Here is a 10,848-nt window from a genome sequence, read left to right as displayed (position 1 = left end):
ATTTTTCATGTCCCTCACCAATCCTGTCTGTCTCAGCCGAGTTTTATCTTCATACCTTCAACAAAGAAAATGACATCACACAACAATGTGAATGTACTTGACATTACTGAACTGTACACTTTAAAATGGTTGGGATGGTAAATTTTATGTTATGTACTTTTTTTTTACCATAATTGAAAACAAAACAAAAAACTGACATGCAGAATAGATTCATTCATTTATTCATTCAGTCATTAAGGGAATAGTTATTGAACACCTACTTGGGTGAATATCTAGGAATGGAATGGCTGGACCACACGGCACGTGTATACTTAAATTTTTAAGAAATCGTCAAACCGTTTTCCAAGGCCGTGGTGCCGTCCTATTTTTTCTTCGTAGCACTTATCAATACATGACGGTATTGCCCTATCAATTTACTTGTCACCTTGTTTATTGTCTGTCCCCCCATCTAGACTGCAAGCCCGAGGAGGGGCTTGCAACCTTGACACTCGCCTGGTGCATAGCAGGAGCTCAGGGAATACACCAGCTGAACCAGTACGTGTGCACCACTTCCTCCCATCACGGGCACCAGGGAAGACCTGCCACCCAACTCTCCGCTTGTCCTCAGGGTGCCACTGATATAGTCCAGGTTCTGCCCTGGAAGCCACTCAGTCAATGTTGTTGGTTATGCAAATGGCCGATGAAGCAACCACTGCCGTTTCTTCCCCATAGTTGCTTGTGTCCTTCAGATAAAGATATTATTTGGATCCCTGCTCTGCCTCGCCTCCTCCTAGCAGAGTGATCTTAAAGCTCAGGGTGATGGTGGGGGATCCTGTGAGATAGTTTACACAGCATGCCTGGCACAGCTCCTGGCACTTTGTAAATGCTCAGTAAGCAAATAGTTGCCCTGCTGCTATGAAAAAACCACAGCATCTTCCAGGGTCTCTCAGGATCTCCTGGCCCCTGATAAACGCCTGCTGAATTGGAGCAGCAGAGAAAGGCCCCTTGGATGGGGAGAAGACGCCCATAGCCCTTTCCTATGAGCAAAGCCTGGGAGATGGACCTCAGTGTTTCAGCATGCTGCCGCCTTCCCAACCTTGACCCCCTCAGCACTGCCACTCTGTATCTATGTGACCTTGGGTTAGTTGCTTAATCTCTCTGAATTTTTTTCTGCATCTAGAAAATGGGGACAGTGATAGTCAGTCCCCAGGCAGTGTGAGGCACAAAGGAGGCACTGAATATGAAAAGGCTTTGAAATGATTTCCAACTGTCCTTTGGTCCACAGTGTACTAGACACCCAACAATTCTGATGTGATCCGGCCACTTCCTTCCCTGAGTGGGTACATCAAACTGGAAGAAACAGAGCAGAGAAAATAACCCAAACACCGTCTGAAAGTCACAGGCACCTGTGAGAGAGCAGGCCCTCCGTAGGAAGCTCATCAGAGAGGGGCCTAGAAGGCAGAGCCGTGGACCCTGGGTGCCACCAGGATTCATGCTGGATCGGGATTCGATCTGGAGACCTTGCCTCCAGTGCTTCTTGGCTTGACCCAGACACACTGGCTCTGTGTTTCCTGGCCTAAGGTCTGGCAGGATGGGGGAAAGCCCGGGTGTTGTTGGTCAGGGTTGTTCCTTGTATCTGAGGATGTGATCTTTTCTCTTTCTGAGCAAAGACAGCAGGAAAGGAGGAGCAGAAGTGAAGGAACCGAGTGGAACCCTGTAGGGTTAGAGTCGGGGCATCTCTCTTAGGCTCTCAGATCCTGCGGCCCGTTCTCTGGTTGATGCCAAAATTCTGAAAGTATCGGAGATCATTATGACTTGTCAGTAAGATCGGCCGTGTCCACACATCATTCACTCGGAGCCGGGCAAGGGATGTGATCCCGCGGAAGCACATGCCCGGGGGGCATTCGGGTGGGCGATTCTGCTCCTTTCCTCTTCCTGGGTTTTCTGGAGGAGCGTGGACATTGCTGGGAGGTGTGAGAGCCCCCTCTCCAGAGAGGCATTTGTGTGTGTGACTGGTCAAAAGCCGGGGGGGGGGGGGGGCTGATTCTGAAATACTTGTCCCGCCGGCACAGAATTGGAACTGATGGCAGCGTCCACCGCTGACTTTTATAGACCACAGTCAGGCTCCTCAAATACTCCTCCTTGAGCCTTAAAACACAGCCAATAATTCCTAATGTTCCTGTTGCTTTGCTGCCTCATCAGGGTCCTATGAAAATCACTGCTGGGTGAGCCCCATCCTGGGACGGCCTCACCGAACACTTAATGATATTACCCTGTCCCTCCAGAGGCCGGTGTGCTCAAGTCAGGCATCAGAGAACCCATCGGAATGCCCTGTGGGACCCCTTGGTGAGCGTGGAAAAGGCAGAAAGGAAATTGCCTGTGCCCTGCCGTGTCCCAGGAAACAGTGGTCGTGTTAGACACCAGCCAGAAAGAAAGCGATAGAAGTGGATGTTGCCAAGGACAAAGCCAGCCCCCCCGCTGCACTCTAATTCTCTGTCCTGTGGCATTTTCTTCATCCATACTCCAGCAATCCTCTGTATTTTTATTGAAGTATAGTTGATGTACAATGTTGTGTTGATTTCTGCTGTACAGCAAAGTGATTCAATTATATGTTCAATTATATATATACACATTCTTTTTCATGTTCTTTTCTATTATGGTTTATCACAGCATGTTGAGTAGAGTTCCCTGTGCTCTGCAGTAGGAGCTCCTTGTTCATCCATCCTGTATATAGGGATTTGCATCTGCGAATCCCAAACTCCCAATCCAGCAATGCTCTCATGTCACCGTGTGTGCGCATGTGTGTGTGTGCACGCGCGCACACGCACGAGTGAGCTCCCAGGCCGTCACTAAATGCGTGTTGACTGCCTCTCGCCTCCCCCTGCCTGTGCCGGTTCTGTCCCTCTGTCCCGGTTCTGTCCGGAGTTCAGGCTGCTGCCTCCGCTCCTCTGTCGGGCCTCCCATCTCTCCACATGGGTAGGTTGGAATTCCAAAGGAGGCATCTGAGGGCTCCGGCCGCGCCTGAATGATCGCTCAGAAGCCCAGACAAGGCCAGTTATGGCTGCTGAGGCCTGCGGCCCCCAAGATACCTGTCTGCAGTGGGGTTTATCTTGGTGTTTGCTTTCACCCGCTGCCCGCCGCTGGCTCACCGCCGATGGCCTTCAGTCTCTGCGGCAGGCAGGAGAGATAAGAGAAGAATGAGGACGCCGTGGTGGGGCTGGGCAGGGTGCCTCCATGGTTCCACCAGTTGGAAAGCCCCTGGGAGGAATCCCGAACTCTTTCCTCTCTGAGGAGTCCCCCAGGAGGCGGCCTGAAGGTGAGTGCGTGACCTTCGGCTCAGGCAGCCCAGGGCTGGGACCTGCCGGCAGAGCTCCTGCCCACCCCGCCAGATGGCCCTGACAGCAGCCTTGATGGTCCTGGGTGAGCTGCACAGTCCTGTGATGGGCGGAGTGGTGTGGTTGGGGGCAGGGGTGAGGATCGGTGACCCACTCCCAGTAGGTGCTCAGTGAACTGCTGACCTTTGAGAGGAACGTGGGGTTGGTGGACATAATCAGGTTTCAGAGAGGCTCGGGTGGGGTCCCTGGCACTGCCACTAAGTAACTGTGTCACTTTGGACAAGTGGCCTTTGTTTCTTAGTGCCTTAGTTTTCCTCCTCTGCAGAATGGGCTCTAACAATTTCCGGCTACACCAGAGGATGGGTGCCCCATGCAGGGGACTCAGCTCAATAAACAGAGGTCGGGGTTTTCTTTGGATGAATGCATTTCCTCTCTAACCCTGGATTTCACTCTGTGCTGGGCGCTGACACAAGGTCAAGGCTGGGAACACAGCGGGACAGTTCGGGACCACAATGTGCAGAACTGACTAACCTGCCCTGCTGCTCTGACCAGTCACCAGTGTGGAAGGAGCCCGGGTGTCCTGAGGCTGGTCCAGTGGCACAAACAGGTGGGTTTCGGGATAAACCATTGTGAGGGGTGTGATGAAGGGAAGGGGCACCTCTGTTAGCCACTTGCTTACATGGGTCCACTCACACCACCCTACCCCGCCCTATGCATCCCGACCAGAACTTCACGTCCAGACACTCCTCCGGGCACACCAAGGCACCCATGCCCACATATGTGACAGATGGTGGCCGCTGCTGCCACCTGATGCTAAGGCTAGCAAACAGACTGTGGAAGCCCAGTGCTTCGCGACACACCACAGACAATGCTACCACACACCCAGGTGTTGTGATCCATATCTGGAGCTGGGGAGCCCAGCTCCAGGAGCCTTCCTGTGATGGCGAGTTTTCTCTGTCAACTTGGCCAGGCTGTCGTACCCAAGGATTTATCACACACTGATCTAGGTGCTGCTGTGAAGGCATTTTGCAGATGTGGTCAACATCGACAAGCAGTTGACTTCAAGTAAAGGAGGTGGACGTGCCAGAATGTGGGTGGGCCTCACCCAATCAGGTGAACGCCATCAGAGCAAAAACTGCGGTCTTAGGGAACAAGAAATGTGACCTTGGGGCTCCCCTGGTGGCGCAGTGGTTGAGAGTCCACCTGCTGGTGTAGGGGACACGGGTTCGTGCCCCAGTCTGGGAGGATCCCACATGCTGCAGAGCGGCTGGGCCCGTAAGCCATGGCCGCTGAGCCTGTGCGTCTGGGGCCTGTGCTCCGCAATGGGAGAGGCCACAACGGTGAGAGGCCCGCGCACCGCAAAAACAAACAAACAAACAAACAAAAAAACCAGATCTGTTGTGGCTACACAACACTATGAAGGTACTAATGCCACTGAATTATAAAATGGTTAAGTTTATATTATGTGAATTTCATCTCAATTTTAAAAAACATAGAGGGGGCTTCCCTGGTGGCGCAGTGGTTGAGAGTCTGCCTGCCGATGCAGGGGACACGGGTTCGTGCCCTGGTCCAGGAAGATCCCACATGCCGCGGAGCGGCTGGGCCCGTGAGCCATGGCCGCTGAGCCTGCGCGTCCGGAGCCTGTGCTCCGCAGCGGGAGAGGCCACAACGGTGAGAGGCCCGCGTACCGCAAAAAAAAAAAAAAAAGAAATGTGACCTCAAGTGTGCAACGTCAACCTCTGCCTGAGCTTCTGGCCTGCTGGCCAGCCCTACAGATTTCAGACTTGCTGGCCCTACAATAGAATGAGCCAATTCCTTAAAATATATCTATACAAATACATATATGAAGAAGAGATAAATACATAGACACGTAAAGATACATAAATATATTGGGACTTCCCTGGTGGCGCAGTGCTTAAGGATCCACCTGCCAATGCAGGGGACACGGGTTCGAGCCCTGGTTCCAGGAAGATCCCACATGCCACGGAGCAACTAAGTCCGTGCGCCACAACTACTGAGTCCGCGCTCTAGAGCCCACGAGCCACAACTACGGAGCCCGCGTGCCACAACTACTGAAGCCTGTGCACCTAGAGCCCGTGCTCGGCAGCAAGAGAAACCACAGCAATGAGAAGCCCGCACACTGCAACGAAGAGTAGCTCCCCCTCGCCGCAACTAGAGAAAGCCTGTGAGCGGCAACGAAGACCCAGTGCAGCCAAAAATAAATAAATTTTTAAAAGAAGATACATAAATATAAATATTCTATTTGTTCTGTTTCTCTGGAGAACTCTGAGACACCCCCAATCCAGCCACCTGATCCCCTGAGGGGCAGCACCCACGCTGCCAGGAAAAGCATCAAAGTGACTGTGGCCTCGGGTTCAACAGGTCTTGACTTTTCACTTCAGACTGCTCTGACTCTCGTTAGCAGAAATGGGTTTGAGTTGACATCCCACGACAGAAGGGGTTTTTAGAAGCCCAGCGTGCTTTCTGCAACCACTGACCCCGGGATCAGCAGTATAGACTAGGGGTTGGCAAACTACAGACCAATGGCAGATCCAGGCCGCTGCCCTTTGGTGTAAATAAAGTTTGGTTGGAATACAGCCGCGCTCATGCGTTTGTGCTCATCTATTTCCGTGTTGTCTGTGGGGGCTTTTGCACTACAACGGCCGGGTTGAGCAATTGGGACAGAGAGGGTGCGACTTGCGATGCCTACATGAAGGGGGACCTTCTGGGCTTGATTCCTGAGACCCATCCCCAGTGGGAGGTTTGCCAGCTCCCTGGGGCCTAAGCAGGGAGGAAAGTGAGTTCTCAGGAAGGTTTGGTGCCGTAGTGCTCAGACCTGGGGGATGAGGGGGTGGTTATCACACATGCAGAGTCCCAAGCCCACCTCTGGGGATTCTGAGTCAGAGGCCCGGGTAGGCTCAGAAACCTGGGTCTGCTCCCCAGAGGAGCCTGATGCTGGTACCCCAGGCCCGTGTTATAGGAAACCCTGGATTAGGGGGGTTTCCCTGTCCCGGCTGTAGGAGCCAGTCCCTCAGTGGTGCCTGGGCATGGAGATCCCCACAGGTACACTAGGCCTTTAAGGGCTTCCCACACCTGTGGTTACCCTGGCCCCCAGGAGAGTCTGGACCCTACCTTGGCTTTAGGATGCAGAGCTGCTGAGAGCCATGACATAGCCTTGCTCTGATCAGATAGGCTTAGGGGGGTCTGGTCTGCAGAGCTGGGTGGTGCTGGCTGGAGCTGCTGGCTGGAGATAAGGGACGTCTTCCCTGTTGCTAAGCCAGGCTGCCCGTCGCCAGTTCACACCCTTTCCCAAGACGGCATCAGAGCCTGCCCAGGCCTGGCCTCAGGCGGTGGTGCTTTGTTCTTCCGCGTTCTGCCCAAGCTGGCATCTGCTTGTCTCTGCAGTCTGCCTGGAATGAGCCTGCCAGCCTTGTATGTGGCCAGCCTTGGAATCTCTGTGGGACCTTAGCTGCCCCAACTCTAAAATGGGAGAGAAAAATATGAAACTCCCACCCAGGAGGTCTGGTTAAAGGACCATGATGCAGTCCAGGTGAGGGCAGAGACCCTGTCTGCCTGTTTACTGCTCAGCCCTGAGCAAATGCTCAATCCAAGGTGTGGAGTGAATGAGTAAGTAGCTGGAGAAATACCAGGCTCAGAGTCCCCTCCAAACACCCTGACAGTGCTCCCTGCCTGCACATCTCTGGAGGGGCAGAGAGAGACGACACGGCAACTTATTAATCATCATCTCTTTATTTACAGCTCAAGAGAGCGCATGCAACACGCCATCACAGGACTACAAGGGCGTAGCACCTCCCCCCTCCCCTGCTGCCCCAACACCTTAAAGAGGAACGACAGCCCCCCCGCCAGGGAAGTTCCCAAGAGTCAGAAAACCCAACGACTGAGGCCCCAGGCCCAGGTGCTTCAATTCATTTCCTCTAAAAGTAAAGGCCGTTCCAGCGCGGGAGACAGGGCCTCAGAGCCTGCAAGGTGGTCATTGCTCGTTACTAACTAGGCAAACTGGATCTCAGATTTGCCAACTCACACCTGAATGCAAACGCCCCCAAATCATCCAAATGTCCCTGACCGTCCGACAGTCCTGTCTCCCCCTCTGCATCCTCGGCCAACGCCTCTGATTCTTTATTGTGCACAAGCACGGCCTGGAGAACTTGCAGTTCAGCAGGTCCCGGCGGGACCGGGATCCCACATTTCTGCCAAGCTCCCAGGTCTTCGTTCCTTTTCCCACAAGAATGTGGAATGGACATTGACCGTGGGGAATTGTAATAGGGAAGAGCCTTCTGTATCCTATTACAAGTTAATCACTAAAGGGATGTTGCCTATAAGCTCAAATTGTACACAATGGCCCATCTCTGGGAACCCTGCTTCCCAGATAATGAGGATTAAGCTAAAATACCTTTGTTTAGCTCACAAGAAACATTCTGACCAGGCCCATCTGTGAATGACTGCAGGGAGGAAGAAATTAACACATCCCTTCTGGAGGCTGATGGGAACCAGGAAGTGTTTGACTTTACTCGCTCCCCTTTTCGTATAAAAGGAGCCTGAATTCTAACTCTGGCAAGATGGTTCTTTGGGGCACGCACTCACCATCTTCTCGTTTGCTGGCTTCTCAATTAAAGTCATTAGTCCTCGCCCCAGCAACAGCAATAACAACAAAAAAGGATGGAGGGACCACAAAGCCTCTTGCTTCCAGAAGAGGCTCCTTATCCTCCATCAGACCACCCATCCTGACTTAGGATTCAGAAAATACACTCCCTGCGATGGAAGCCCCTGGCTCTTCAGATTGGCAAATCCTGTCACCCCTCCCCAGCACACACCCTGTTGTCTCCCATAGGAGTGAAGGTCATCTCGAAGGTCATGGTGCACCTTTCAAGCCCATGAAACCCCCCATGAGTAGCCTAAATGGTTTGATCTTCCTGCCCCTTCCCGCTGTCTCTTCCAGCACGTATTTTTTCCCTGCTGTTCTGTTGTTTTATAAACATGTTCCTTGCAGGTTGCATATATGTTCGCTGTCTCTCCAGCTGCAAAGCGGATCCCCTTCCAGGGAGCTGATGCCCACCATCTTGACATCAGATTTTATTGGATGTGTTGAATATGGCTTGAAGGAAGCATCCACTTGCAGTTTCTCAGTGGTGGAAGGGATCGTGGCTTTGGGAGGTGACTCGTGGCTCCGTGACTCCACAAGGGGCAGGTAAAGCTGTCACGTTCCCACGTGGCATGGCTCTCATGTCCTCTGACCCTTCACTCATTCCCAGCAGGCTCAGGAGCCCCTCTTGGCATCGCCAGACAAATCCCAGAAAGGCAGCCTCATGGGAACGGTGGGTATCTCTGGGGAGTGGCTGGAAGACTCCTGCAGGAGGAATGCAGGGGTCACAGGTGACCGTCCCTGCAGCTATTGGTTTCCACTTGGCCTCCCGCTTGGCTCTTCCCGGCCCCGGGGGGGTGGGGGGGGTGGGGTGGGTATTTTTAGAAAGCTCCGATCTTGTTGTTATTGCAAAGCCACTGACACCTGCAGCTCTGCCTCAGTGGCCAGAATCTGTACATGCTGCCTCGGGCTGAGTCCAGAGCAGTTTCCCAAACCTCTTTGACCCAGAACCCCATCCCCTCTCTCCTAATGGAGCATCTCACGGCCCCCGTGTTCCTGGGGACACGCCTTGGGAAAGGAGCCTGAATGGTGATCTCTGAGTATGTGACGGATTGTTATGTCAAAAAACAGAACACCTACTAAAATCATCCTAAAAATAAATCAGCTAACACTGAGGGCTTATTATGTGCCGGACACTGTTCTAAGCATGTTACCAGGATTTTGTGTTTACATCTCACAGCACCCCTATGAAGGAAGATTTATTATCTCTATTTTACAGATAAAGAAATCAAGGCACAGAGATCTTAACTAAGTTTCCTAAGGTCACCAAGGTGGTGAGCGGTGTAGTAGGCCGTTTGTCGGCAGCTGTACCTGCGCGGTCAGCAGGGCGAGGGAAGGGTCCCGGGCCCAGTGTACATCAGAGTCACCTGGACGCTTTGCAAACGCACAAAGCCCAGAGACAACCCAGACCGATTAAACCAGCATCTTCGCAGGTGGGCTCGGGCGTCGGTACATTTGCAAGTTTCCCAGACTGTTCTAAAGCGCAGCCCAGGTTGAGACCAGCAGATTAGAGCAGCGATCTGCTAACTGTGGCCCGGGGGCCAAATCCAACCCACGGCCTGTTTTTGTGTAGTCTGCAAGTTAAGAGAGGTTTTTGCATTTTAGAAAATCAAAAGAAGAAGAATGGGTCTGTGACAAGTAACAATTACATGAAATTCTGTGTCCATAAACCATTTCATTGGAACACAGCCTAAAATATTTACCTGGCCCTTTACAGTAACAGTTTGTTGAACCCTGGATTAGAGGAAATTGGCTTATGTCCCAGCAAAAGAAATTTAAGATAGACCAAGGAAGAACTTCCTGGTAGAGAGGTCTGTTAAACACACAGGGGGCTCTGGGATCCCTGACTCTGGAGTTATGAGGATTCCACGCACCCTGCCTTTGCAAATGCAAAATGCAAGTAGCTAGGGCAAAGAGATAGGCCTTGACTTTCTAGCTATGGAGCTCCCTTGGTAGTCAGTGGTAGTTCTGTGGGGCCTTTCAGCTTTGTCCTGATCGGTGTTTTCCATCGTTGATGGCCCAGGGCTAGCCTAACCGCTGCCCTCCAGACAAAAGCAATTCTGGGTTCCCCGCCTGCAGCCACCCCTGCTAGGGTTCTATCACTATCTCGAATCTGCCACTCCATGTGAGGCACACAGTGTGGGCCTTGTCTGGTCTCGAACAGACAAAACTGCCAGTGGATTCAGTTTACAAACAGCCGGCTTTGATCTCTTGCAGTCCCCCTTCTCCCCAAGATTCCCATGCCCGTCGAACTTGAATAGGGCAAAAAGAGCCAGTGTATTTGGTTTCTCCTAGATCTGTCTGCTTTCCTTGGTGCCGGACCCTTGACCCCCGACTGATTTTCCCAGTGGAGTAAACAGCCCTGGCATCTCGTGGGCGTGGTCCCCCGGCTGGGGTCCAGGCCAGCAAGGACTCTGGATGGAGAAGGCTTGCAACCTTCTTTGCCCTGGACCTGAAGGTCCTGAGTGAGATGCCAGGTGGGGGGATTTAAGTGGCTCTCCTGAGGTGGTCACTAGAGTCACATCTGCTCAGAGAGGTGTTTGGGGTAGGCATCGTGAGTCTGGCCTGTGGGGAGCTGTTAGGAGAGGTGCCCCAACTCCTCAGTGGGCTCTGCTGCCGAAGTGTAGGCTGGGGGTCCTGGGATGGTCTCTGCGGGGCCTGGGAACCACTAAGACGTATGCAAAGTGGGTGCCCACGGGCAATGTGCGTACTTTTTGAGTCCATGCTTGCCTTAGATTCTCAAAGGACATGAACTACAAAAGCCAAAGAACCCCCCTGGGGTGGCAGCTTTCAGGCAACTCCGAAGTGCATGTCCCAGGACGGGGTGAGCGGGGCCATAGAAATAAGAGACAGCTTTACTGTCTACCCCAAACA

Source organism: Stenella coeruleoalba (assembly GCF_951394435.1).
Source record: "Stenella coeruleoalba genome assembly, chromosome: 1".
Taxonomy (NCBI): Eukaryota; Metazoa; Chordata; class Mammalia; order Artiodactyla; family Delphinidae; genus Stenella; species Stenella coeruleoalba.
Note: the sequence above shows the minus strand (reverse complement) of the source record.